The sequence below is a fragment of the Microcebus murinus genome, chromosome 15, assembly GCF_040939455.1.
Source record: "Microcebus murinus isolate Inina chromosome 15, M.murinus_Inina_mat1.0, whole genome shotgun sequence".
In the NCBI taxonomy this organism is placed as follows: Eukaryota; Metazoa; Chordata; class Mammalia; order Primates; family Cheirogaleidae; genus Microcebus; species Microcebus murinus.
The window spans coordinates 27,470,385-27,494,409 of record NC_134118.1 but is presented as its reverse complement, the minus strand read 5'-3'; the positions used below and the strand labels follow the sequence as shown (position 1 = coordinate 27,494,409).

The 24,025-nt window shown below is 34.0% G+C and overlaps 1 protein-coding gene and 1 long non-coding RNA gene across 6 annotated transcripts in view; both read right to left on the bottom strand.

Annotated features, from left to right (window-relative positions):
- The window catches only part of MARCHF1 (membrane associated ring-CH-type finger 1), a 726,479-nt gene that overhangs the window by 431,328 nt on the left and 271,126 nt on the right, over positions 1-24,025 (bottom strand). The window lies entirely within an intron of this gene.
- The window catches only part of LOC142876344 (uncharacterized), a 42,778-nt gene continuing 27,109 nt past the window's right edge, over positions 8,357-24,025 (bottom strand). Inside the window, exon 4 of the long non-coding RNA XR_012923233.1 lies at positions 8,357-14,603. This is a non-coding gene — a long non-coding RNA (uncharacterized LOC142876344). The remainder of the gene's footprint in view (positions 14,604-24,025) is intronic.

Genomic DNA, 24,025 nt, shown 5'->3' with positions numbered 1-24,025 from the left:
GGTTTCATCTGCAGTTCTATTTCCAAATCCAGAGAATTTATCAAAGACAGGTAATAAAAAATTGACTTCCACACACATATCCCTAAATACATGTAATATATCACATTATTAAGGAGATGTCAAAGAGATGATGTCACTAATCTACATTAATTTTATGCAAGTGAATATATTTTTATATTTTAATTAATGCTTTTGACTAATAAAAGACTACTGATATAATTATTATATAAAATATTACTGGAACACATAACATTCCTATATCTAATCAAAGAGTCTTAATTATCTTAGTGAAATTAGATATTTAAAAGCTTCACTAGTGATCACTTAAATATCTTCAGAAACATAATGGATGTAAAGAGAGAGTAGTAGTCATTTCTTTGTGCTCATAGTAAAGAAATAATTCAGCAACATGATAACTATGATTTAAATCTACAGCATCTATGTAGATTAGTTCTTTTTTCATGAATAAAATGTAAGGAGTTCTCTATAGATTTAGAAGAATAACAGTCCCTACCCAAACCCTGTGAAATATAAAAGCAAATTCTTTGGACTTTCTTAGGGAATTGACAACCCTTATAGCTTTTAGAAAAAAATAACTAAACATACTTTACAGTGCAAAGCATACACATATTCAGTGTGAAGCATGTCCCCTCTTTTGTTGTCTCTTGATTAGAAACTCATGCTTAAACCTTTTAGGGAAGCAAAATATTCATGTACCCAAGCATTTCCATGCAAGCAAACTGCCAGAGGTAAAACAAAAGCAAAAACAAGACAAAACAACAACAAAAAAAATAGAAACATCGACACTGGCAAAAAATATTAAATGTTTTTAATGAGGGTATTGAATCAAACATTGTGGATTCCTTGGTTCTAAGTAAACTGCATGTATAAAAAATTTTAACCAGATCTAATTAAAAGGATTTTTCTTTTTTAATTAACAAAAAAGAAAGTGTTAAAAATGGGTTAGTGAAATGCTGTATGTTTCAGTTTGGATTAACAGTAATGAAGTTCTGAGAGAGTAGTGATCTACCTCACCCATAATAATCCCCCTTAATTATGTGGTTTCTAAACAATTTGACAGTTACCCAATGGCTTGCTGACATTTTTTCTATACTACAATTGGAAAGGAGGATTGAAAGACTGAAACAAGCTGCCTGAGTGTCTGTGCTTTATGATACAAACAGCTGAAGAAAAGTGACTATTATAATTGAATTGGGAAGCTATAAAATTAACCTATAGAATTATGCCCCAGTGATTCAAATGCTGTCTGAAAATATGTGCAATATAAATAAGTGGAATGCATAAATTGATATTTAACTAAGAATAAAAATTCAAGGTCTGCGGGAATGAAAATGTATAGAACCTGTTTTTGTTATATAGTCAAATGTTAAAAAAAATAAAAGAACAAACAAGATACTTATTTTTACTTCATCATTCTTAACAAGTGATATAATTACAGGCAATTCATAAAAAGGTTAGACAAATGGTAATTAAAAGATGAAAAAGATAGCCTCAATAATCAGAGAACACAAAACCATAATTTGATGATATCACCTACTCACCAGGAAGGCTAAACTTTAATAGGCCCTCTGTGAGACTATGGAGTAAAGGAGACATTCACAGGTTTCTGGTGAATGCGAGGGATGTAGGTTTGGAAAACAGTTTGGTATTATCCAATAGTGCATATATGCGTGCCAAATGACCCAGTAATTTCACCTCTAGGTAAGAGATATTTCAGACCAGAGTGTTAGCAATGGAGTTGTTTGAAGGTGATTAGATTTTGGATATTTTAAATATTTAAAGGTAGAGACAGCAGGATTTCATGATTAGTTTAATACAGGGGAAAGAGAAAAGAGCAAAACATCTTTCTAAGATTTGTGGCTTTAACAGATAGATAGATTGTGTGTTCACCTGAGATAGTGAAGACTACAGGTTGAGCAGGACTTTCTGACAGTGGGGAAGAGATGTTGAATTTGAGATGTCTGATAGATATTCAAGCAGAGAGGCTCAGTAGGCCATTGGATATGCAAGTATGAAATTCAGAAGAGAGGGCTGGGCTGAAGATGGAATTTGTAGTTGTTGGCACATAGATCATATTTAAAGTCATGACACTAGCTTAAGTCATCAAGAAAGCAAATGCAATTAGAGACAAAGAGTAATGAAAACCAATGCCTTATTACAATTATAGTTAATGTTACAAACTGTGAATATATTACAAAAATGAAAAAGTAAACTGATATGCAATACATCTCAGTTACTTTTCAACTACTATTTTGGGTCCCTTTCCCAGCACCCATAAGATTTCTTTCTCCAGTCTTCCATTTGCTGGACACTATCATAATGCTCTTTGGTATTTAAATTTCTCTATTTTTCTTCCTCATTCTTCAGTCTTTCCTTATGCCTGTCTTACCAGAAATGCTCAAATTTTTCTGCCTAAATTACTCTCAAACCCTCACAAAATCTTTAACTTTTTAACAGATATTAGTTCAAGGTGCTTAAATTGAGCCCCATCTTTTTCTCATATGTGTACAGTTGTGTTTTCATACATCAGTCTATAATTTATATAATGAGAAACAAATGAACCAACGTAAAAATAGACCATAATATTTTGTTACAGAAGAACATAAACTTAAGATCCATAGCTTTCATGAGATTGTGATGCTTAAGAACAGTATTATTCTGTCTAAATCAGTATAGTCACATAAAATTGTGAATAACAAGTAGAAACACATTCTTAATGCATAATTATAGTAGAAAAAGAGCTCTAAACATAAACACATTGTGTGGGAAGAAGGCACTCTTCCATTTCTCTCTTCTCAATTTTCTATTCTTTATCAACAAATTTAATACAATTGTTGTACTTTCCTGTGTAGTTTTTGAAGCTCAGGGCAAAGAGGCTAGTGGGAGCCAGAAGGTAGGCATACAGAAGGGGGGCTAGACAAAGGACAGAGATGTCTTTCATTAGTATAAAAGACACCTTATTTCACCAAGCTGAGACTGGCAGGGCTGAGGCCAATTAGGAAAAGTGTGTAGTAATTAGGATCCCAGCAGGAAAAGATGATGGTGCATTCCAACTTTAATTGAAAACAGTTCATTGAAGGTGTTAGGTAGATACAGAGGGATTCCAGGTCCTAGGGATGAAAGTGGGTGTCTTGTCCTGGTGCAATTGCTCCACCTGGAAGAAGGACAGCATGGGCCTCGGGCCCCCATCTTGGTCTTGTCCCACCTAACTGCCATACCTGGGGTAGAAGGAAGCACCCTACAAATCTGCCAATCAGAACTTAGTGTGCCAACTGCAAAAGAATGCGGAGGACTCTAGCCCATGGGCCAAGCAGCATAGGTATAATAGAGTCTGGAAAGTGACACAGAACAACCAGCATAGGTAGTAAAGCTCAGGTCATGCAATTCCCAATTGCACAATCAAAGTGGCTCCATCTTTACATTTGAACTATGGGGAGGTCCCTATCCGTACGCCATAAAACAAGACCTAGACCATAACCAAACTCTCTTTTTTTGCTACAATGAGGGTTCCAGTCATCATCTGTGGTTTATGTATCTTGCTCTATAACTCTATATCTTTGTCTTGCTCTATAATTCTATCTTACTCCCCCTCAATAAATGTCACCTTATGCTTGCCTTACACTGGTGTGTCTGTTCATTCTTTGGCCATGAGCGTGCTAAGAACCGGAACACAGAATGAGACTAAACCTGACAAAGAGACTTTTTACATAAGTATGGACAGCATGCAGAAACCCAACAAGGATGGTGAAACATCCCGGGATAGAAATGATGGCAATTGGTAACAATCCCTAAGTGTAAAGGAACAGAGTGAGTGTTACAAGATACTGGTAAAAGCTGGAGTGGTGGCCATAGGGCTACCTGATGGGAATTGTAATCACAGGTAGGACATTGTAGGGAGGGAGCAGGAATAACATAAATAACCAGACCTGTTCTTCCTCTCACTTTCCAATCTCTGGCAGTCTTGCCTCCTGTGTGGGTATAACTGCAAACCAGAGTGGATTAGAGCTGGAGTGAGCCGTACATGAAGGGAAGCCTCTCAGGGCCCAGAGCAGGGGCAGAGAAAGGTAGAAAATGGGTCTGCAGAGCAAAATGGTGTAATTAGCATGCAATACATCTTCCCTATTCATCTAATGTATTAACCATGTCTCTAGCTTCTATAAACTTGATGTTTTAATATCTGCTCTATGCTGGACACACCTTATTCTGAATGGTCCAATAAATGCCTGAGTCACCTTGCCTTGACTTCCTGTCTTTCTCATCTCCCCTCCTCCCATGCTACCTTCCCTAAGCCCAGCCAAGAGGAGTCCTCCTGTTTACAAATTCAAACCAAATAATCCAAAATCCGTTATCTCAACCCCCTCCTTTATTAGGCTTTCTACGCCACCATTCATCTGCCCTATGTAGTCACTTTAGGACCAGGTACCAGATAACTAGAAACAGCCTCTATGCGCCAGAGCCTGTTGAAATTATTCAAAGTAGACAATCCTAAACCCACTTATGCTGCCTTATCTGTTTCTTCTTTTGGAAATCACAATAAAGGTTCTTGCCCACAGTTGGCCCTTTCCTTCTGCCTTTGTTTCCCCATGTGGCTACTCTGTAAGTAAGGTATGGCAAAATTCTCTGCTCTGGAGAAGTGTCAATAATAAATTATCTATTTAATGACAATCATCTTCTTATCTGTTAACCTTACTACAATCTTTCAATTAATATATTTCAAAAATCAACTCAAAATGGATCACAAACATAAATGTAAATACTAAAACTATAAAACTTTTAGAAAAAAAATGTAGGAGAAAATCTTCAACATATAGGGCTAACTAAGCAAAGAGTTCTTAGATTTGACATCAAAAGTATAATCCATAAGACAGAGAAGATACTTTTGCTCTCAAAGACTCTGAGGGAAATTAGAAATATTTTACCCCAAAATATGGCTTTTTAACATACTGGACTGATTGAAGAAGACTCAAGTTCTCTCTGATTTCTGCCCCCCAACCATCACCAAGATCAGCTCTCCCAAAATCTCCGAAGTTTCTTTATCAGCCTGAGATTCTGACCCATCTAAGAGAATAGTTTTCTTTTCTTCCCTTCCCTGTAAGGCCCGGAATGTGACCATGTAACCAACCACACCTGAACAGACTCTTTAAGATGATAATGAATGTCCCTTCTTTCAGATTCATTTCAATTCCAAAGAGAACTATTTACTAGTTCATCTCTATTTCCCATCCATTCATCCTTAGTAATCCTTTATCACACTTAAAGAGAATTCCTCTTTTCCCTCCCTCCCATAACCCATTTTACCAGAAAGACATATAAACCTCTGTACCTCACTGAGAAGTTAAATGTTCATGTTCTAAGGGTTCACGTTTATACACATTAAAGTACATTTGTATAGTTTTTCTCTTACTAATCTGCTTTATTGTGAGTTGATTTTCAGGGAACCTTCCACAGGCAAAGTGGAAGTTTCCCTTCACCTCAACAACTCTCTTAAGAGAATGAAAAGACAAGCTATAGGCTGGGAGAATATATTTTCAAACCATATATTTGACAAAGGACCAGTACCTAGACTATATAAAGAGCTCTCAAAACTCAATAATAAACAAACAAACAAATGATACAATTAGAAAATGGGCAAAAGATATAAAGAAATATTTCACTGAAGAAGCTACACATGGCAAATGAGCACATGAAAAGATGTTGAACGTCATTAGGCAAATGAAAATTAAAACCACAATGAGATATTCCTACCTATTAAAATGGCTAAAATTTTAAAAGAAAAAAAAGGTGACAACACCAAATGGTGTCAAGGATATAGAGAAACTGGATCACTACACATTGCTAGTGGGAATGTTCAGTCATTCTGGAAAACAATTTGACAGTTCTTTTTTTTTAACAATATGAAAAAATAAAGTAGTATTGTATAATTACCCAATGTATAAAATAAATATTTATGAATCCATACTCATATAAATAAATGATTAAATAAATAAACAAATGAGAGAGAAGAAGCAAATATCCCATGCAGAATTCCGAGTAATTTTTGTAGAAACTCCACTTTTAAGAAGTGGGAACATCACTATTTTCTTCTTAAGTAAGAACTGTGCATAGTGACTTCCTTTCAAAGAGTACAGTATGGAAAGGGGGATAAAAAAGAGTAACCTTACAGTGAAGAAGCCTGACAAACACTATCTCCTGCCAGGTGACTGAGACCAACATCAACAGTGATATGCCATGTTGATAGTATGTACCTGCAGTATGACATGATGGCAATAACTCATACTTGCAACAACTTGAATGACTCTCCATACCATTATGCTGAATGAGAAAAAGCCTATCCCAAAAAATTACATACTATATGAGTTCATGTATATAACATTCTTGAAATGACAAAATTATAGAAATGGAAGAAAAAAACTAGTGGTCGTCATGGTTTAAGGAGGAGATGAGAATGGGAAAGGAATGACTCTGGTTTTAAAAGCACTATAAGAGATCTCTGTGGTGATGGAAATTTCCAGTGTATTGACACTGTCAATATCATTATCCTGGTTGTGATATATTGTACTATAGTTGGCAAGATGTTACTATTGGAGGAATCTGGGTAAAGGGTACACTGGATCACTCTGTACCTTTTCTTACGACTGCATATGAATTCACAATTATCTCAAAATTAAAAGCTTAAGTTTTGACAAATAAATAAAATATAAACAAAAACCTAACCTCATGGCCATCTTATTAAAATTCATACAGGTGCTGTACAGGCTCAAGGTATACATGCCATGAGTGGTCCCTTTTTTCTTCCTTGACTTTCTTGTTGATTTAATAGCCTACTATATCTTTACCCTAAATTAAAGCAGGAGGAGAGATCATAAAAGCATAGCCCATCCCTTGGAATATTGTGGGGTAGACGTATCTCAGTCTTTGGAAAACTCCAGTGCTGCTCTGTACATCTTTCTTATGTCCACTGGTCTCAACTCCATCATACATCAAGCAACTGTTTGCTAATTCACAGGTAGTACATTTATTATTGGCCTGGTATTACTTTATGCCAAAAATAATTTGTAAATTAAGATTACTAAACCTTATCTATACTACCATATTTATTATCTTCAGTTGTATACTTTTATGTGATACCATCAATAATTTATATCATTGATGAATAAACTAATATAAAATAAAAGAATAATAAAACATGATTACAGGAGATCATAAAACTGAAGTAAAATAATACTTAAGGAAAAGTCATTAATTTAATATATATTTGCAAGTGTGTAGTCAATATGAACTTCTAAGATATGGAATTTGAACATATAGAACAAATGCATACATAAATATGTATGCATTAGATTAGGGAGTAAAATAATCTCTTCATTCCTAGTGGTTAATTTGGAGAAATAGAAAAAAGCTCTCTATATTTGTTTCACTTTTTAAATTCAACATGCAGCAACATTTGCTAACCCACTTTTTAAGATATTTCAAAAAACAGTAATAGAACCCACATGCTTACTATAGAACTTGACTCTCCTTATGCAACTTCTTGCCTCAGAGTAGCAACATGTATTAATTCTGACATGCCAATAAAGTTACACAGAAAGAAACTGGGTTGAAATTGCATTTTCTATGTAATAGTAAAAACCTATGCAACAAAACTAGGTGAAGAGTGGAAACGTCCTTAATTCAAGGAGCCCTTTCTATGTGCTATTACCACCAAGGACACAAGGCTCATCTAAGCATATTTAAAAACAAAGTATGTCTCACCTTTTCCCAATTTATGCCATCAGAGACACCTACTTGGTGGAAGTTGCATTATCAGAAAGAAGTGTGAAGAGAAGGCACTCTGAAATATGAACTTTCATCCATTATTCACTACAGCTCAAGTTAACCTTTTTCTTAAGACATTGTATCTTTCCACATACTCACACTTTAAACACATTAAAAAAAAATAAAAGCATGTCAGTTTTCTATTGTAGTATAATGCCCCTTGACAATAGAGTTTCAAGAAATATTAAATAAGCACTTCAAGAATTCTTGACATATGGTTTGAGAAATGGATGTATGGAAGTGGTCCTTACTAGGAAGAATTTAAAGGCAGACTCTCACCAAGCTGGGTACTTATAAACATCAGTTCTAACTTACAATATTTAATACAGAAACAACTAAGTAAAACACGCTAGGAGTTTGTATATTCACCTTAGATAAAATAAATTCTAATATTGACCTCATGAAATTTTATATATATATATGTTCATACATATATATAAAATTATAGATATGAAAATATTTTAAGTATATTTATATTATTGAAAAAAATTCAAGCTACTTTTGAATTTTGAATTTTTATTTAAGATATAGGCTTCCAAAGGAAGGATGAAAGTGTGTTGGTGGTTGAAAATTAGATTTTTGGAAGTAATGTATATTAAATATCTTTTAAACATCAACACAGCTTTGCATTTTACACTAAATATGTACATATCAATATTTTCCTGTTTCCTCCTTAATACTCAAAGTAAGATTTTGTTCAACACCAGCAAATATATTTGTTGTTACTTACCCTGTTTTTTACTGTATTTACAGGAATGACTTTATTTTATGCTCAGAGACCTTCTAGTGTAAAAAAAAAAAATCAGATTTAGAAAGTAACCTTGACCATTTTCAAAGCTAAAGATTCTAGAATATAACCTGAAACTTGGAATTGTTTAATCTAATATAAATCCAATGAGTTATGGTGCATGATTACCTAGCTAAAATTTTAGTAGTGGAATATATGTTCACTACTACTGCCTTTCCTGAAGTATGCAATTTTTTTTAGCTCTCAGATAATAAACTCTATTTAAAATATCATATGTAATTATAATGACAATATTATTAATAATAGGATCATAATATAATGATACTGTTACCACATATTATATTATGAAACTAACCAAGCCAACCTGCTCCACCTCTCACTATGTGGCCAACATATCTGGGATATTTGTCATTTAAGTACACTGAGAATTGCATGGCAGCATCTAAATGTGCAAACAACATATTTTTTATGTGGTAACATGAATATTTAGGTATTAAGCTGTGAAGCCTATCCTACTCACCATAGTCTCTATACCCTATCACTCTCTGTCAGAAATATCTCCCTCCTGCCAGGATAGCACTATATCTACACTTTTTGTTATGGTATTTAGCCTCTCTAGCAGAAATAACTGTCTTTTACATGCCTTCTCTCTTCTTTTAGCCTAGAAGTTCTTTGTGGATAAAATTCATGCCTACCTCATTAATGCATCTACTACACCTAGTAGCATAGTAATTCCTTGGTCACAATGTGCCCTTAGCAATTATTTGTTGAGAATAAAGTCATTAATTACAGAGCCAATTTAGTACAAAGTCTTATAACAAAGATCATTACATTTTAGATTAGAATATTTACATGTGTTTTCCCTTCCATTCTCCCCATAAGCTAGAGCTGTGGTTCTTAAAGTGAGATCCCAGCGCCAGTAGCATCAGCATCACCTAAAAGTTTATTATAAATGCTGCCCATGGTGCCCCTCCACAGACATGCTGAATTAGAAGTTCTGCAGGTGGGGCCCAGCAATCTATTTTTATAAGCTTTCCTCATGACTCTGATGCAGGCTCAAATTTGAGAAGCATTGGTTTAAAGGTACATGGTGGGATTAGAGTCTTTTGTTTTCTTTTCTCTTTGTAGCTCTCATAGAACACTAAGTAATCTTACTTCTTAAAATTACCACGGATATTTTGTAGGAGAAAAAAATGGCCCCATCCTAGATTTAAAACTCTCTCCTCCCTAATTACATGATTTGTAACATCACTTATTGCCACTGCTCACTAGAGATAACAATACTGCAAAATACCATCACTAACAGTCCTCAATTTATTTCTCTTAATTAATATTATTTTCTAAAGGAGTGAATATGTTTATCATTGTCTTCTATCTTTTGTCCTCAGAAGCTGTTCATCCTGGGCCAGGATGCAATAATGAGACCCCTGAGCTCTTCCAGCTTGAGTCTCTCCAGGCTGACCAAGTAGGGATTCATGTCCTAATTAAAATAAATCATTCTATGAGAACAGAGGGTAGACTCTGAGGGAATAGATGATGGATGACTGGAATTAGGCCTAGAAACCCCTCTAATAGCTTTTTAGCCCTCTCTTCCTCAAAGCATCCTATCACTTCCTTATTTTATGTAATATTTCCTTCCCCCAATCCCAAAATTACTCCCATGGGGTCATCTGTAGGAAGATAGGTGATGAAACTGAGGCTACAATGCACAATAAATATAAGAAAAATCTTTCCAGTAACTCAGGAAGATAGGAATTAATGTAGGGACCTTCTAGAAGTTTTTGGGGTGATGGAACTGATGTGGCTGTGGGGAGATGTATCAAAAAAACCCTAATATTACTGTATGATAATCAAAGAAAATAATAAGGTATCCCTAAAATCTCAAAAAGAAGCCTAGCAATCAACTAAACAAACAAACAAAAAAATAAGCAAGGACCCTCTAATCATTTTAAATTTTCTAAATGAGTACAGCTTTGATTAATTTCAAATTAATATTCTCCAAGCAAATTTTATGTGTTATGTGATTCAGGTTTAGTTTAGTTTTTGGTTTTTTGTTTAATTAAAAAATAATGGCATTACACTGATGAAAGTATTGTGGCTTATTAAAAATAAATAACAAAATATACTGGTCTAATAGAAAAAAAATACTAGTCATGTAATATGCTTCCTTTTCCTGATATTCTTGTGTCATACTTTCATCAAACAAAAGCATCTCAAGATATTTAACTAGTTACATGAGGACATGGATATAGCTTACTTTGCTTTATAGGCAAGGTACCTAAAACACACTGTTGACCACTGTGAAAGACCTGAGAGTTTACCTTATTCAAGCCAACAAGCTAGACTGCCACAGTTTCATGGATGCTGGCAGAAGACATGAGCTTTCTAAGTCCGAGACAAAAGAAATGTGTTACTCATAGCAAGAGAAGAAGCCTGAGTATGATCATTTTCTTACATTGGTTCCCTAAATTCCAATTTCCACAGGTTAATGTGATAAGAGACAGGTGACACCTGCATATGCAGTGGAATGCAATAGAGGAGAGGAACCGCAAGCTTAATCCCATGATTTTTAATGGGCCTTTGCTCCAGAGGGACATGTTGTCTTAATTATACCCGACAGCGAACAAATCTGCCTTCTGCCCCACAGAAAGGCTCTATTTCTATATTCTGAGGCTGTTTGCTCTATAGATATTCTTGAAGAGATAGTCCAGAGCAAAAGTTGGCAGTGCTTCTGCTTTCAAGATGTACAGAAACACAAAAGGCACATGGAAAATTGCCTCTCATCATGTAATAGGTGCTTACATCTAGTTTTTGATTAATTGATGAAAGTAAGGAAAATCATTCCAATTATAAGCACTATGTCATAGTATTGTCTGACACTAATTATTGGTATATTCTTAAATGTGAATATAACAATCATCTTTCCTAGTGAAATAAATCATTAAATGCTTCATGTGTCTTTGCTCTATACTAAGAATTATAGCTTATTATCTTTATCCTGTAACAAGTTTATAATTCAAGATAAGAAATATTAATTAAAAGAGACAAATATATTGGACTGACTATACATGAGTGAACATAAAGAACGTTATTTTCAGGACACCAAACCATTTTACAAATGAGAAAATTATGAAATTACATAATTAGAGGGAAGCTTAGTGAAAGCAACTATAGAAATATGATCATTTAGGACAGAGTGAAGGAAAATAGTCAGTTATTTGATCAGAACTCATGGAAAAAGTCTCATGGGAAAGAAAACACTTCCAGATCTGTTTAAGAGAAAGGAATATCTTGATGGAAAGTAAGGACATGCATATTAAAGATAGATTAATATTTTTATTAAGAGATTTAAGAAAATGTTAATGTTGAAACCAGAAAACAAACATCACTGCCATAAACTTAATTACATCAAATAAATAAACATTCCTCAAAGAAATATAAGCTTTCATAAGTTATTAAATATAAACATATACTTTTGAAATAAAGGAAATTTGTTAAGGACATTCAAATAAATTTTTCTAAAGCATCGATTTGATTAATCTGCTCCGGACCCTAAAGACATCCGCAGAAATAAAGCTCTAGCCTAGGGAATGTCTCCAAAACTTGGGCATGACCTTCAGCTGACAGATAGCCAATACACAGAGACCTCTGTCCTACAACCACATGGAAATGAGAATTCCTGCAAAATGTCAATGCGCCTTGGAATGGGCTTTCCTGTAGACCTCCAGATAAGGGCCCAGGTCGGCCAACACATTGATTTGAGTCATGTGGGACCAGAGTCAGAGAAACAGTCAAGTTCACATGGCCTTCTGACCTAGTGAACTGTGGGAAAATAGATAGATGTTATTTTAAGCTACTAAATTTGTGGTAATTTGTAATGGCAATAGAAAACCAACATAGTGACTTTCTGCAAACATATCCCAACTTAATTTTGCAGGTTTCCCCACTACCTCCCGTATTTGACCATGTAGATATCTAATATGTTATCACTTTTATGTTTTTGAAACTTACATGTGTTTTGTTACCACTATTAATTTTGCTCTTAACTCCTCCAGAAAGATCCTGTGGATCATTTTTGCTGAATAAGATCATATCCATGCATTAACACTCAGCCTAAATCCCAAGTAAAATAATTTATTCCTTGACCATCGTGGCCTAAACAAATATCTAATTTGATAAATTCCAGTGCTCATATGATGCAAATTCATTTGTGGGAAAATAATTAGTGTCTTGGATTGTAGTTATATATATATTTCATTTATTTACCTCATTTCCCTATTTAAATGTGTAGCTTCTTAAGGAAAAAATTATTTCATCCTTCTTTGTAATCATCTTTTTTCCCAAGACAGTGTCTGGCACACCTAAAATTCTCTGAAAAGTTTATGATGGTGAATATATTTTGGTTTTATCTGTAGAAAAATCCAAAGCAAAAGACAAAATAAAACAAAAGCTCAAAATATATGGACTATGTCATCATGTTAATAAAATTAAATTATAAGTACTACGGTTTCGGATATTCTGCCAGACATCACATTCCCTAGTCACCTGAAAAATATATTGCTTTTCAGTTCCAATGTTATAAATAGAAATGAAAAAAAAATCAGTGTAAACACATTTAAACTTTTATTTCTGAATTACCCTTTAAATCTACTAGGCAGACTCTCCCTTTGAATTTAGCACATAATTTCATAAATTTTGATGTTGAATATTATTAATCATTTTAAACTAACCCATGAAGCACATCACTGCACATGACAGAATTAAAATTGAAGGTTTTATTTATTAATAAAATAATTTTCATAGAGAAAAAGCTAAAACTAATAAGGAGAGATTCTAATAAATGATGGCTGGTAGCTTTAGAGAGGATTTAAATTCAAAAACAAAAAAAGATTACTCCAACTATCTAAACCATAATATTTGTATTATCTGCCAGGTACTTTTTGGAGCACCTTCCATAAAAATGCATGAGTTAAAAGGAAGCCAGTGGTCAAACAACCACTGGCCTTTGTGGCATATCTTTTTCACTAGCATGCCCTAGGCATATTACGTTTTTTCAGGAAAAAACATGGTACACAACTAATGTGTATTTTTTTAAATTCCCCACAATTCTAGTTTTCTCTTGAAATATATTATCACTACATTTAGGGACCATCAAAGTTTCATTTCCCTTTTTACTTCAGTTTTTCTTACCTCATTCCTACCTTAGTGGTTTTGCCTTTTACTTTAAACATTTTTTAAGATCTCAATTTATCTAACTTAGCATCTTGCCCTGATTGTGTCGCAAATTAAAAACTTTCAATTTCCTCAAAACTTTTGTTCTCAGTTATTTTTCCCACTGGACTTTTTTAAATTTCAAAATATTAAGGAGATACAGATTTTTTTGATACATGGCTTGAGTCAGGGCTATAAATGTGCCCATCACCAGAATAGTGTTCACTGTACCAGTTAGGCGGGTTTTGGCCCTTCCCCTCCATCCTCCTCCCACTTGATTTCCAATGACTTTTACTTTCCTCTCTATACTTGTGTTCCCATAGGTTAGTTCTAACTTATTAGAGAGTACGTGTGGTGTTTTTCTATTCTTGATATACTTCACTTAGGATAATGGAACATTTCAATCAATAACAAAAAGCTATTGAAAACTCCTTCCTAGAATTAATTTTTAGGGTACATTTTTTCATCTTTTCCTTAAATCTGTTAAATCCTATTGTGTTTTAACTGTCTTCATAACAGATTTTATACAGCTCTACTTCTTATCTAATATTTCCTTACATGTGAGTAGAAAAAAGCACCCCAAATCATCTTTACATAATTCTCTTACCCCAAAATTTGTTTTACTTATCTAGATAATAATTATGCTTATTATTAGAAGTCAACATTTATTTAACATTAATTAATTGATGGCAAGAGTCTAATATATAAAATATTAGCTATGAGTTTGAAAATACTTGCTGATTTATTCTTCCCCCAAATCTTGTGGGATGGGTATTATTCATCCATGGGTATTTCAAAAATTATGATCCTGTGGATCAGAGAGATTAATTAACTTGACTAAATTTATACAGCTATTAAAGATTAGAGCAGGTGCTAAACCCATGATGTTTGATACAAAACATAATTTTTTGACCTCTATAATATACCATACTCATTTCCTTATGACACCCTGAAAGCATATCCTTTGCCACATGTGTTAATCCCTATTCCTAATAAAAGCTGACAGAAAAGTATCTCACTTAATTTTTTCTTATAACTGCGGACTTAAAATGTAGCATCAAAGGAAACTTTACCACCTAATTCTCGTCATATATACTGCACACATGCACACACACAAATATTTGAGAAGCCTAATGAAATTATGTTTTATTTATAGTTTCATTATTTTCTTGAATTTTTCAGAAAAGCACATATTTATAGCATGATAAAATCCTAAATGTCCTGTCCAGATATGTCCAGATATGTCCTGTCCAGGACATTTTATATTTTCAAATGCTACTCAGAATTTCCACTTGGTTTCCTAATATTAGACATTTCAAGTTTGATATAAAAAAAGAAACCCTGGCTTTTATCCCCTAGCTCATCCTCCCACTGTGTTCTCTACCCCCATTAACAGCACTTCCATTCCTCTGAAAGCTCATATCAAAGACCTCAGTGATATCATTCAGTTTTCTTTCAGTCTGAGACCAAATCTTATGGGCTTTACTTTCAAAATACATCAAACATCCACACTTTCATTGAAATGTTCTGATCTAAGCCACCATGATCTCTCTTCTCCATTACTGGAATGGTCCTCTAACTTCTTGCTACTCAATCATGGTTCACATACCAGCAACATCAGCATTGTCTGGGAGATTGTTGGACACACAGTGTTGCAGGCCCACTATAGATCTACAGTATTAAAATTACAATTTTAATGATATCCATGTGATCACAGATGAAAAGTACTATTCTCACATTTCTCCTTCCTTCCTTGCTCACCCATTTCTGTACAGAAACTTGAATAATTCTTTTAAAATGGTACCATTTGGTACCATGTTTCAAAAGATTTTAAGATGCTTATTCCCTTTAACCTTCCATTTCAACTCTCAGATTTTTATCTTACATGTAATGATAGTCATCTCAGAGGTTTATATAAAATGTATACAAATTAATGTACAGAATCAGACTAAACATCTTTCAGCTGAATTATAATATAGCTATATGATATAATAATGTATAGCCACTGATATACGTGTCTTTTATAGAATATTTAGCCAACTTGAGAAATGCATATAACATACTTCTAAGAACAGTTAAGAATACAGCACATGCAATATACTCTGTATCTGTGTGTATATTTATATGTTCATGTATCAGATAAAACAAAATGTTAATAGTGCCTTTACCTCATTTAAGAACTTTTTTTATGATTTCATTCATATTTTTGTATATTTCCTAAATTTGTATGCTTATGATAATAGGTAACATTTTGCATGTTGACAATGTGCTAGACACTCTACTAAATTTCAAAATTTGATGGGATAGGTATTAATATTTTCTTCCTTATTAGAAAAGGTACCAATGACTTGCAGAGGTTAGGCAACTTTCCATAGGTCTCTTTGATTTTATTGTGCAGACAACTACCATGTTATTCTATAATTGCAAGAGAAACAAAGAAGACAATGCATTAGCATTATAGAAAGTCGTTAGAGTTTGTGCAGAATTTATGGAGAGTTAACATGATTCCTTTAAAATAATGGAGAATTTTAGGATTCTATAGTTTAGAAGACATCTCTGCTCTCAAAATGCAAAAGAATTTTCATTTCAAATTTTCATTTGAATCCAAGGTTAATATTGCAACAATGCTACAATGATATTTCACACATTAAATGCAACTATCTATCTGACCTCCAGATAATAAATAGCAGATGTCAAAGGACAATATTTGTTATCTTGTTTTACTAACAAAAGAAATTAGTACCAATGTTCTGAGACAATTCTCTGAGGTGTTTCTACACATCTTGTAACAGCTATTTGTTTTGTAATATCTTTTCAAGGATGTTTGTATAGCAAACAGTCCTAAAAATTAGAGATTATGTCTCTCTCAAATCAAGATAATAAAGATCATGCCTTCTTTGTAGAGACCTTTTACTTCCTTGGTTAAACATATTCATTCCTAGGTATTTTATTTTCTTTGTAGCTACTGTGAAAGGTATTGAGTCTTTGATTTGGTTCTCAGCTTAATTGTTGCTGGTGTATAGGAATGCTACTGATTTGTGTACATTGATTTTGTAACCTGAGACTTTGCTGAATTTATGTATCAATTTCAAGATTTCTTTGGGATATCTTTGGGGGTTTTTAGATAGAAGATCATATCATCTGCAAACAGCAAAAGTTTGATCTCCTCTTTCCCCATTTGGATACTCTTAGTTTCTTTCTCTTGCCTGACTACTCTGGCAGGACTTCCAACACTGTAGAATAGAAGTGGTAACAGTGGGCATCCTTGTCTTGTTCCAGTTCTGAGTGGGAATGCTTTCAATTACCCCCATTCAGTATGATGTGGCTGCGGGTTTGTTGTGTATGGATTTTATAATTTTTAGATCCATTCCATCTATGCCTATTTTGTTGAGTATTTTTAATCATAAAAGGGTGCTGAACTTTGTCAAAGGCTTTTTCTGCATCTGTTGGGATGATCATATGATCTTTGTTTTTGCTTCTGTTTATGTTGTGAATAATATTTATGGATTTACATATGTTGTTGTAAATGTTGAAGCATGCTTGCATCCCTGGGATGAAGCCCACTTGTTCCTGGTGGATTATTATTATTTTTTTATATGCTGCTGAATTCGGTTTGCTAGAATTTTATTGAGTATTTTTGCATCTGTATTCATAAGGGATACTGGTCTATAATTTTCTTTTACTTGTTGTTGTTGTGTCCTTTCTTGGCTTTGGTATCAAGGTGATACTGGCTTCATAGAATAAGTTGGAGAGGATTCCTTTCTTCTTAAAGTTATGAAATAATTTCTGTAGTATGGATACCAATTCTTCTTTGTAGGTCTGATAAGATTTGACTATGAAACCATCTGGCATGAGACTTTTTTTTTTGCTGGAAGATTTTTTATTGCTGCTTCAATTTCATTGCTCAAAATTGGTTTGTTCAGGAGTTCTATTTTGTCTGGATTGAGCCTTGGGAGGTAAAAAATCTCTATAAGAGAACTATGAATCACTGAGGAAGAAAATTGCGGAGGATGTAAACAAGTAAAAAACATATTCTGCTCATGGATCAGCAGAATCAACATTGTTGAAACATCCATTCTACCCAAAGCAATTTACAGACTCAAAGCAATACCCATTAAAATACCAATGTCATTTTTCTCAGATCTAGGAAAAATAATTCTATGCTTCATTTGCAACCAGAAAATAACCCCAATAGCCACCACAGCCTTAAGCAAAAGGAACTAATCTGGAGGCTTCACTTTACCAGACTTCAAGCTATACTATGAGGTTATAGTAACCAAAACAGCATAGCACTGGCAGAAAAACAGAGACATAGACCAATGGAACAGAATGGAGAACCCAGATATAAAATCATCCACAAATTGCCACCTGATCTTTGACAAAGTAGACAGCAATATACACTGGGTAAAAGAATCCCTATTCAATAAATGGTACTGAGAAAATTGGATAGCCACATGTAGAAGATTGAAACAGTTTATACCTCTTACCACTCACAAAAACTAACTCAAGATGGATAACAGACTTAAATCTAAAACACAAAACCACAAGAATTCTAGAAGAAAATGTGGGGAAAACTCTTCTGGATATCAGGCTAGGCAAAAGATTTATGAAGAAGACCTTAAGGGCAATCATAATAAAAACAAAAATAAATAAATGGAACTTGATTAATTTTAAAAGCTTCTGCACAGCAAAGGAAACAAGACAGCAAACAGAAACCTACAGAATGGAAGGAAATATATGTATGCTATACATGTGATAAAGGGCTAATGACAATAATCCATATAATCATCAGGGAAATGCAAATCAAAACCTCAATGAGATATCACTTATCTCCAGTGAGAATGGCCTTTATATAAAAAGTCCCAAAACAACAAATGTTGGTGTGGATGCGGAGAGATAGGAACCCTCCTACATTGCTGGTGGTACTGCAAACTAGTTCAACATCTGTGGAAAGCAATATGGAGATATCTTAAAGCAATACAAGTAAATCTACCATTTGATCCAGCAATCCCATTACTGGCATCTACCCAAAAGACACTCTTTAAAAAGACACCTCCACTCGAATGTTTATAGCACCGCAATTCACAATTGCAAAGATGTGAAAGCAACCCAAGTGCCCATCAATACATGAGTGGATTAATAAAATGCGGTATATGTATACCATGGAGTACTATTCAGCTATAAGAAACAATGGTGGTATAGCACCCCTTGTATTTTCCTGGTTAGAGCTGGAATCCATTCTACTAAGTGAAGTATCACAAGAATGGAAAAATAAGCAACACATGTACTCGCCAGCAAATTGGTATTAACTGAACAACACCTAAGTGGACATATAGGAAAAACATTTATGGAGAGTTGAGCAGATGAGAGGGGGGAGGAGGAGAAAGGTACATACATACATAATGAGTGCAATGCGCACCATGTGGGGGATAGACACGCTTGAAGCTCTGACTCTGGGAGGGAAGGGGGGGAGGCAATGCAACGTAACCTAAACATTTGTACCCCCATAATATGCTGAAATTAAGAAAAGAAAAAAAATAACCATAATCCACAAAGAACTCAAATTATAAAGTAAAAATAAAACAAGCCCATTAAAAAGTGGGCAAAAGATATGAACAGAAGCTTTTCAAAAGAAGATAGACTAATGGCCAATAAACATACGAAAAAATGTTCAACATCGCTATTCATTAGAGAAATGCAATTCAAAGCCACAATGACACATCATCTAAATCTAGTGAGAATGGTTTTTATCAAAAATCCCAAAACAATAGATGCTGAGGTAGATGCAGAGAGAAAGGAACACTTATAGTCTGTTGGTGGGACTGCAAACTAGTGCAACCCCTATGGAAAATAGTATTAGAGTTTCCTCAAAGAACTAAAAATAGACCTATCATTTGATCCAGCAATCCCACTACTGGGTATTTACCCAAAGGAAAGAAAGTCATTTATCAAAAAGATACTTGCACTCAAATGTTTATGGTAGCACAATTCACAATTGCAAAGATGTGGAATTAACACAAGTTCTATCAATTCATGAATGGATTCATAAAATGTGGTATATGTATACCATGGAGTTACTCAGCCATAAAAATAATGAGTTAATACCTTTTGAAATAATCTGGATGGAACTGCAGACCATTCTCCCAAGTAAAGTATGGCAAGAATGGAAAAACAAACACCACAAATACTATTAAATTGGAACTAACTGATCAGCACTCATGTGCACAGATAGAAGTAAAACTCAACAGAAACAAGCAGATGGGAGAGAAGTTGGGGATGAATGAAATAATACCTCTTGGGTACAATATTCATTATCTGGGTGATGGGCATACTTGTAACTTTGACTCAAGCAGCACAAAAGCAATCCATGTATATAACCAAAACATTTGTACCCCAGTAATATACTGAAATTAAAAAAAATAGAATTGTAAATGGAAAAAAGAAAGAGATAATACCTTCTGCTTGGGTAAAGATGAAATTGTTCTGCTAGAAGTCCCATATAAGGGTAAGGGTTTCCTAAACTAAGAGTTCCTTGGCTGTGCCACAGACCTACTGTGTGTACAACACTTACCTAGGCTGCTCTTCATTACCCCATGAGACTTGGGGAGGAAGGTGAACTCATACAGCTGAAGCTCATTAACTTGCTGGACTATAAATGATAAAGTCCTTTGTCTCTGACTCAGAGGCCTTGAGTTGTCTGCCAACATCAACGAAACTGTCAGGCTAATTTGTTGCTTATAAGCAAGGTAAAAACTCAGACCCATACCGGTTCCTGACACCAGGATTGGAAATCATAGGGATCACTCACAATGAGTAAAAAGTAATTATGACACCTGGAATCAGGTATTTATAATTATCCTGAAGTAGAACTATAAAAGGAGTCAACTCATTGTAGAACTATCCTACCAAATAAATCATGATTTTTTTCATCCAGATGGCTTCTTTTCTTTCAGTGACTGTCTCATATAATTTCTTTATCTTTCCTACTTTTAGTGGCCTTCCAAAATAGTATATAATTAAATCTTATTTGAGAGTCAAAAAGAATACAGTTATCAAATTCTTCAAAATATTTAGTTAATTATCAGGAGAGGAGTATATTTATTTAGAGAATATTTTGTGATTTATAAGACATGGAGTACAGTTAAAAGCCTTTTAAAAGTCTGGTGAGAAGAGTTCATTTGAATGCACTAAAAAGACTAGTTCTTTTGATACTTCTTTCAAGGTTATCAATGACCATTTCTCACAGATTTATTAATATATTAAACACCTAATATTATTGACATTTGAGCATTTTTGACCTACAATACTATTTCCTATGGATCGACCCCAAACGTAAGAATTGGGAAAGAATATTAGGAGTCTAGTATTTCTCACTCAGTGATCCCATGTTTGAATATAGTAAAAGTCCTCGCACCGTTGGAAATGCTGGCACACATGGTGGTGACAATGATGCATGGCTGAGCAACATTTGCATGTGATTGAATAGATGCAAGTCTAATCAATCTCCTAGTTTTCTAGTTTGTCTGTAGTAAATTTTTATTTGAATAGGAATATCTGAATCTCAGTTTTTTTTTTTTAGACCCAAGCCACTTTCATTCTGAAAAAGACATCTTTTCTAACTGTGCTTTGCCATCAGTATTTAAAGTAGTGCTTTTACTGTATTTTTCACATGCATTTTCCATTAACCTGAAATAGCCTTGTTTCAGCTCATACAGAGATAGTTCAAGTACCTCATCATGCTTCTTTCTTCTATTTTTTATTTCTCATTCTTGTTTTACTATTTTTTGCTTTATATTCCCAAAGATGAAAATAATTTTTAAGGATTTTTTATACACCCTCCTTTTCTAATACAGGAATCATCTCTTCAACATCTGAAATAGGCCATTATTCAGGCTCTGCTTGAAAAAGTGCAATAATAAAGAACTCACTATGTCGTGAATAAGGCCATCTTGATTTGAAACAGCTCTAATTGTTAGAAAATTATTCTTTATACTATCATGGGATATGTAAATGGCAAGTGACTTTGTATGCTATTTAATTCACTCTTCTATTTAATCTATTGGGGGCTCTATAACCAGGAGGGATAAAAAATAACTAAGCAAGCAACTGAAAAATGTAGTAAATTAATGAAAATTACAATGAAGATGAACCTGAATAATGTGATAAGGAATTAGGAATAGGAAAATCTCTTTGGATTGGATGGTCAAGGGCATCTGGACTGCACCTTTCTCTCCCAGAACATAGGCACTAGGTGCTAAATAAATATTTCTTAAATGGATTAATAAATAAAATAAAAAATGAAAGCAGTCATAAATAATCGTAGATTTATATTGAACTTTCAGTCAATTGAAGCATTTCTCTTTTTGGTTTAAAATATATTAAGTACATGAATTAGAAAAAAGAATACCCATAGTAATGGCCCTCCAGTGACCACTGCTTGATTAAATTTATAGAAAAAGGCTCTATAGAAAAAGGCCCACATATATATGCATATAACACTTTCCATCCTCTTTATTTTATATCTGCATTATCAACTCTGCCAGATGTGGCTTATAACAAGAAGCACCTGATTTCTTAAAAACCTTTGAAAGTTAAATCATAGCTTTTTGTGCATTCTTCTTTAGTCAAGTTTGAACTATTGATACTGCTTATTCTTGTCACCAAGGAAAGGTGCCAACATCTACCTTGCAGAAATAACTTTCAAAGAACTTTGCAATGTGTCCAGTGTTTATAAATATTTACAGTAGGAAAAAAGTCCAACTGTAGCTTGCAGAAGGAGCCCTTTAGCTTTGGATAGTTAATGTAGCACAAGTTAATTGGTACCTTGGCCACATCCCCTCAACTCCTTTCACCACTATCTACTGCAATGATACTCTGGCTCTTTGTGCCTTGTCTTCCAGAACCAGCACTTGCATCTGTTTATCAAAAAGCTCCCTTCTGGCTTCCCAAATCAACTTTGTCTGTCTGCAACTGTGGGAACAGAAAGCACCTGGAAATTTAAGTGCCCAGAATCCATCCCTTAACTGAAAACTGACAGGTGTGGAGGTATAAATATTCCAGCACTCCTGCTGTCTTATCAGGACAGCTCAGAGGTGTCACCTACACTGTCTCAATTAGGGTGTGAAAAAATCTGGTCTAGGACTTTTTTTGTTGGAAGATTTTTTATTGCCATTTCAATTTTGTTACTTGATATTGGTCTGTTCAGGAATTCTATTTCTTCCTGATTAAACCTAGGGAGACTATGTATTTCTAAGAATTTGTCCATTTCCTCCACATTTTCAGGAATATCTGTATAAAGATTTTTATAGTATTCACAGATGATATTTTGTATTTCTGTGGTATCAATTTCTACATTTTCATTCCTGATTGAGTTTAATTAGAACCCTTTTCTGCTTCTGGTTAATCTAGTGAGAGGCCCATCAATTTTGTTTATCTTTTGCAAGAAGCAAATTTTTGTTTCATTAATCTTCTATATGGTTATTTTGTTATCAATTTCATTTAGTTTTGCTCTGATCTTGGTTATTTATTTTCTTCTGCTGGGTTTGGGATTGGTTTGCTCATCCTTTTCCAGTTCCTTGAGACGATCAATTAATTAGATTGTTGATTTGTGATCTTTCTGTCTTTTGAATGTAGGTATTTATGGCTATGAATTTTCCTCTCAGGACTGCTTTAGCTATGTCCCACAGATAACTTGTGAACGCTTTATCATTTAGTTCAAGGAATTTTTTTATTTCCATCTTAATTTCCTCCTTGACTCAACTATCATTCAGCAGTAGGTTGTTTAGTTTCCATGACTTTGTCTAGAGATGAGTGTTTCCATTCGAGTTAATTTCTAATTTTATTTCACTATGGTCTGAGAAATGCATGGTATAATTTCTATTTTTTTAAATTTGTTGAGACATATTTCATGGCCTAGAATGTGATCAATCTTAAGGAATGTTCCATGAGCTGATGAGAAGAATGTATATTCAGTGGTTTTGGGGTAGAAGGTTCTGTAAATGTCTGTTAGGCCCATTTGTTCTAGAGTTCTGTTTAAGTCCACTGTTTCTTATTCTATTTTCTGTTTGGAGGATCTGTCTTGTTCTGTCTTGTTCTCAAGTGTGGAAGTCCCCAGCTATGAAGGTGCTATTATTTATCTTTTTTTTTTTTTTTCCATTAGAGACATGGTGTCCTAAGAATTTTTAGATTTTCACTTGGGTTCCTTTACTTCCCACCCCACTTCTCTATTCT